Source organism: Triticum dicoccoides, chromosome 4A (assembly GCF_002162155.2).
Source record: "Triticum dicoccoides isolate Atlit2015 ecotype Zavitan chromosome 4A, WEW_v2.0, whole genome shotgun sequence".
Classification (NCBI taxonomy): Eukaryota; Viridiplantae; Streptophyta; class Magnoliopsida; order Poales; family Poaceae; genus Triticum; species Triticum dicoccoides.
In genome coordinates this window covers 745745265-745752258 of record NC_041386.1, presented here as the reverse complement: position 1 = coordinate 745752258, position 6994 = coordinate 745745265, and the positions used below count along the sequence as shown (strand labels likewise).

Genomic DNA, 6994 nt, shown 5'->3' with positions numbered 1-6994 from the left:
TTGCTGCCATGGAAGGCAGCACAGGTCGGCCTCCCATTCAGAATGACTAGAACGAACTCTCAAGCCGTCCAGGCGACCAACTCGGCAGCTACGCTTGTGCATTCGCCCACCTTGTTCATGGCGCGCTCCATCGCCAACCACCATGTGTTCTCTTCCGAAACTGGGCTGGGCGGGCCTCGTGGCGGGGATCCCTGTCTTGCCTAACAGTGAGGGCGCTGGGCTGGAGCGGCCATAGTACGTATTAGGTAGTGTCGTCAGGTAGCTTTTGCATGGTTAGGCATACAATGTCATTCGCGAGCATAGTACACACATTCAACTGTGTGAAATCGTGTGAACTTTGTTCAACACAGTTTTGACAATAATTTTTCTGTGTGAAATGTCAAACATATTGCCCACAGTTGAGCTCATAAAATCATGTTCAATTTATCTCACACATGGTTTATTTATCAAATGTCGTGAGGTGCCCGCCAACATCACAAAGATTCATCCATGTAACCTGTCGGCAAGACATTGCACACAATTGTTTACTAGTGACGGTGCGCAATCTGCAAACCATGTGTGTGTCACCATGCATTGTTCATTACTAGCAAGTGCGATTCGAGAGAGGTTTAACAGCACAATTTTCGCACTAGTGCAAGCATAGGTTAGCAAAACCATAATAACACTAGATGAGACCTGACTGCACATCACAATGACATAGCAATGCGCGCAAGCTAATTAGGTAATCCCAAACTTGCTGCCCTTATATTACAGAGCAATTGTTGTTTCCGGAAAGGGGAGTACCGCGGCCTCTGTGCATCAGAAACATGAAAACAAGTTCAAGTCATTGAATACCCAAAAAACTAAAAATAAAACATGACCACAACCAGCCGGACACAAGATTACATAGCTCATCCACAAGTTCTACGAGTGGTCGTCTGCCAAACTGGTTGAATAAACAAGGTTGAGCTTTTGTCTTTTATGAACTTTCTCTCTACCTGTTTATTTTTTATATGTGTTAGTGTTGGTTGTGAGCGTCCTAGTCATGCAGACAACGGGTGTGTGCTCATTGTGCTTGTATCTATGATGCTTCATTTTGAGTCAATAAAGTCTAGTCTTTATCAAAGAAATGTCTATAAGCAATTAGTTTGTTCCACAATTTAAATGTGTTGGTGGATATGACGAGTGAAGTACAAAGTAGAAAATCGATATAGTTTAGCTTTTCTGAATGTCAGTTATGTAAATAGAAATAGATGTGTGTGACATGTACTGTTAGTTATTTATTACATGCAACATCCGTTGTGTAAATTAAATCGTTCTTTCTTGTCTATGTTTTTTTCCAGATGTTTCAATAGGAGGTAGAGGCAGAGAGATGGATGCCAGTATTAGTGTTTCTTTGGGTGCCATGAGACCCCTTCTTAGGAAGCTTGACATGATGCTAGGTCCTGATGGATGCAAGCTAACCAAGAGGGTCAATGATAGGTCGCAGCTCCTCAAAGATGATCTTGAAGAAATATGCGCATACCTTGAAGATCTGATAGAGGTGGAGGACCCTCCCCTGGCGGCCAAGTGTTGGATGAAAGAGGCACGGGAGTTATCTTATGACATCCAAGATTGTATTGACAACTTTGTGCCCCCTGAGTCTCTTGGCTATAAATCTGACCACAAGATGACTCATGTTAAGATTCCCAAGAGGCTCAAGTGGCAGAAACAGATTGAATATGCAGCTCCTGATGTGTCAAGACATTTTATCTCCAAAACTATTTGTGCTGATGTCATTCGTGCTCCCAGGAAGCTCAAGTGGTACCAGCAGATGGTTGAAAAGGTATCAGAATTCAGGATCTATGCCCGGGAGGCAATCCAACGGTACGAGAGGTACCAGCTCCATTGTTGTAGCACCTCGGCGGCACGTAGATTTTCAGCCATTGGGCCTATGATGCCAATGCTGCCACTGCCTTGTGAGAAAACTTGTTCCGGCCTAGTAATTGATGCTCGGATGAGCAACTTTATCAACTCTTTGTCTAACAACGCGGATCAGCAGCTGAAGGTGCTGTCCATTCATGGATCTGGATGTCTTGGGAAAACAATGCTTGCCAAAGTGTTGTACAATAAAATTGGGAGGAAATTCCATTGTCGGGCTTTCGTCCGGGTGTCCAAAAAGCCTGATATGAAGAGGCTTTTCTGCGACATGCTATCACAATTCCAGCGGAAGCAGCCCCAAGCAAGCCAAGATGCTTCCGATGAATTTCGTGTTACTGCTGAAAATATCAGGAATTATCTACATGGCAAGAGGTACTTAGTTTCCACATGCAAATCGTATGTACTAGTTGTATTGCAAAGTATGTACTTATTTTCGACATGGTCCAGAATCGCATGTACTACACTAAATCCCTACAGGTTGCTCTTTTGTTTTAGACAAAAAAAAAGCATGATGATATATAGTCAATTTCTGAAAAGATGTTTTTCAGACAAGCTTGATAGTAAGCTTTACAGTGAGCTAGAAAAGCTTGATAGTAAGCTTTAGAAAAGATGTCTGTCGAGTGAACGGACATTAGTTTTAATCTTGATGATCACTAACTTGATTCTGGCAGTAACATTTAACTTAAGATTAATACCATATAAGTCCTGCACATGTATGGAATAAAAATTCTTTCTTTTCTAGCATATCAAAGTGTTGTTACATGCGTGCATTCTTGACATGCAGGTATCTACTTGTTGTTGATGATTTATGGGATACCTCAACATGGGATGTTATTAATCAGCTTTTGCCCAAGTGTAGTCAAGGAAGCAGAATAATAACAACTACACAGATTGAAGACGTTGCATTAGCATGTTGCAGCGATGACCCAGAACAAGTTTTTGAGATGAATCCTTTGGATGATGATCACTCAAGGAAGCTATTCTTTGACAGGCTTTTTGGTTCTGAAAGTAACTGTCCTGAAGAACTGAAACAAGTTTCAAGCCAAATTGTAGAAATATGTGGTGGTTTGCCGCTAGCCACCATCAGCATTGCTAGTCTTTTAGCAAACCAGCCTTCTGTATCAGTGGATTTTTAGTGTCTTGTTTGACAAGTACTCCACCTCAGCTACAACAGCCTTCCTCATTACCTCAAGACATACTTGCTCCAACTTGGTATGTATCCAGAGGGCTCCGTAATCTTCAAACATGACCTGGTCAGGCAATGGGTGGCTGAAGGGTTTCTTGCTGCAAGTAAAGCGCAAAATATGGAACAAGTTGCCAGAATGTATTTTGATGAACTTGTTGATAGAAGGTTCATCCAACCCGTGTCTGTCAACTTCTACAATGAGGTGGTGTCCTGCACAGTTCAGGTCATGGTTCATGATCTTATTGCACACAAGTCTTCTGAAGAGAATTTTCTTGTGGTAGTAGATTACAATCGAAAGAATTTGGCACTTTCTCATAAGGTCCATCGACTGTCTCTCCAACTTGGTGATGCAAAATATGCCAAGATACCAGCAAACATCAGAAAGTCACAAGTACATTCACTTGGAGTTTTTGGAGTATCAGAGTGCATGCCTTGCATTGGAGAGTTCAAGCTTGTTCGTGTTCTAAACCTCCAGTTTTCCGATCGTCGTCATGGTAACCAAGACCTGTCCATAGACCTCTCTAGAGTATCAGAATTGTTCCATTTGAGATATCTGAAGATTGTTTGTGATGTCTGCATAAAACTTCCAAACCATATGAGAGGGCTGCAGTGTTTGGAAACGCTGGATGTTATGGATACACCAAGAGGCACTTTTGTTCCATGGGACATTATATATCTCACACGCTTGTTGCACCTCAGTCTTCCTCCTGACACAAATCTGCTGGATTGGTCTATCGGTGACGATCTGAGCCTTTGCAGGCCGAACCACCTGCAGGATCTTTGCATTTCTACACCCCCTTCTTCGGATTACGACCATCTGTACAGAAACATGGATGCTCTGGATTATTTAGCGTATGAACATGACAGCCTGAAAACTGTAAAACTGGTGGCTCACAGATCCTCGGTTAGCTATGGTGATGCTTCAAAAGCAAGAGTTAACTGGATTTTGGATAAACAACCCCACCATCTCAAGAGATTTGAGGTCTCGCCGCACAGCCCCGTCATATTTTGGAAAATGTATGAGTGGAAGAAACTACTTGGCAACCTATGCATTCTGAAGATTGCAGTGGATGGACTGTCAGAGAATGATGTTGGTATTCTTAGCGGGTTGCCCGCCCTCACTGCTCTGTCGTTGTATGTGGAGAAGTCACCTAATATGAAGATAACCCTTGGCACGGCTGCTAGATTCATAGCTCTCAAGTACTTGAAGCTGAGGTTCATGAGTGGAATAGCTTGGCTAAGATTTGAGGCGGACGCAATGCCTAATCTCTTGAAGCTCAGGCTTGTTTTCGATGCCATCCCCCAAATGGACCAACGACTTGAACTTTTTTGGAAGTCTGAGCAGTGGAAACAATATCGACATGGTATTGCATTAATCAGCATCGAGCATATGACAGGCCTTAGAGAGGTCTCTACTAAATTTGGGGGTGCAGCTGCTGATCTGAAGTATGTGTCGAGGATGGGTGTAGTTAGCAATCATCCAAGCAATCCCATAATCGATGTGCAATTAGTAGATTCTGGTTCCCATGGTGCTAAAAGGTAGTAGTAGTCTAAGCTAAATGATTGTTTATTATTGCTGCTGTAACTCTTCAGTTAACCTGATTAATTTTATTGCTCTGACGAAGCTATCTAAATGGTTGTTGTAATCTGCAGGATATCACCGGAGTCCTCTTCACGCCTGCATCCTCCAGGTATGATTTTTAGTCTAATAGAGACGTGTCCGTCATCAGGTGCTAAATTACTTGTAGAAACAATACGATGGATGAACTGTTGACTTTGTAACAGGTGCAGAGGGTGGGGAGCAGCATGATCTGGTTTTGTGGAGCAATATCATTGGTGTGATAGGTCGTGACCTCTTCATCTATTGCCTCCACCGCCTCTCCAGGTGGGAGTATGGTGCCATCGCCTCCCTCAACCGTGACTTCAATTCCGTGGTTCGCAACGGGGACATCTACCGCCTGCGTCGCAAGAACGGGGTAGCGGAGCACTGGATATACCTCTCTTTCGGTAGTAGTCCTCCGGAGTGGGAGGCCTATGATCCGTCCACTGGGCGCTGGATCCAAGTGCCCAAGATGCCACCGGCTGAAAGCTCCTTCATCTGGGAGCCGCTCGCTGTAGGAACTAGGAACCGAGCTGCTGGTGTTTGGGGACTACGGAAGGGTTGCCTTGAGATATAGCATCCTTACCAATTCATGGACAGGGCTGGCTCATGCTGATGCGATGCACACCCCGCAGTACTGCTTTGGGTCAGCAACTATCGGGGAGAAGGCGTATGTCGCGGGAGGCATTGATTCTTCTCATAGTTACTTGAGCTCCGCAGAGATGTATGACTCGGAGACACATACTTGGACACCCCTTCCCAGAATGAAAAGGGCTAGGTACGGATGCTCTGGCGCATTCATGGACGGCAAGTTGTATGTGATCGGTGGTATTACCAGCAGGCTTGAGCTATTGACATGCGGTCAGGAGTATGACTTGAACCGGCGGTCATGGAGAGTCATCGACAACATGTCTCAGGGGCTCAACCTTGACGTGTGGGGTGCTCCTCCGCTCATTGCAGTTGTGAAGAATGAGCTTTATGGCGCTGATTACAGTGAAAATAACGATTTGAAGCAGTATGATAAGCTGAACAACAAGTGGACCGCTCTTGGAAAATTGCCTGTACAGTCTAAGAAAAAGGGCTGCGACATGGGTTTCCGAGCGTGTGGTGACCGGCTGATTGTTATTGGGCGTCCAAATAATTCTACTGGTGAAAAGGTGGTTGAGCTTCATTCATGGATCCCGGATGAGCAACCTCCTGTGTGGAATTTGATTGCCACACGGCCATACAGGGGCGACTGGATTCTGTGTGCCGTGATGGCATGCTGAGTCAGTCAACTGAATAAAGGTTGGATGCATGCAATATATGAGTAAGTTACTTACCATGTACTCGCTTTGTATATTCTTTTCTTTATCCGTTTTGCCCCATGATTTCAATGACACGGAGTTTCTGTTCATATTTCCATGCAGTGCTGGCTGTGCCTCATTCTCAGTCTGAATTTCCTGGGGGCGCTCCGCTGATGACACAAAAAGAGAAGACATGAATGAGGTCGAGAGAAAGTGCCTACAGAAATTTAGTCACTAGCTGTTATTTCCAGCTGCAATTTGTGTTCCAAATTCCTATAATGTTTTGATGCTTTCTATGGTGTTCTGGTGATCTTCATCTCCATCACCAAACTTTATCTGTACCGTAAAACATAACTCTCAGTTACCTTTCGAACATCAAATTCAGTCTCTAGCTTGCCCTCTTGTTTTGTTCAAGATTTTTCAAACTCTGAATAAAAAGCAATTTGGACCCGATGATATTCAGTCAGCTGTTTTGAAAATGTATTTACTCGTAGTTTGGTATAGATTAATTTTCTCTAAGAGTGTAAAATCATGATTTTTCTTTCCAATTGTTTACTTTTCTTGAGAGTCATTTGAACAACCTTCAACCGAAAATAAGGAAAGGCTATACTCATGTTCTGTATGACGCTGGGATACAAACAGACCAGGGACAGATTCGTTATATTTGCATAACAAAGAAATTCGTTATATGGTTCAATTGGCAAAAGGTAGTTGAGCTTCATTCATGGACCCCGGATGGGCAAACGACCATTCAGGGGCTTAAAGATTTTGTGCGCCGTGATGGCTTGCTGAGTCCACAGAATAAATCATATATGCAGGGGTTCAGACCTTAGTATTTACTAGCTGATACCCCGCGCGTTGCTGCGGGAGATGTTTAGCTATACATGTACATGTATCAAGGGGACATAAAGTAGGAGACATAATACGATCAATAATGTGATATATCTGCTTATCAGCTCATCTGAGGCGATAGGTTAGGCGACGCGAGCGAGCCACCGCCGCTGGCCACTCCGGCCACCCCGG

At 44.0% G+C, this 6994-nt stretch overlaps 1 pseudogene; it reads left to right on the top strand.

Annotated features, from left to right (window-relative positions):
• The window catches only part of LOC119290022, a 10138-nt pseudogene extending 4185 nt beyond the window's left edge, over positions 1-5953 (top strand).
• The last annotated feature ends 1041 nt before the right edge of the window (positions 5954-6994 follow it).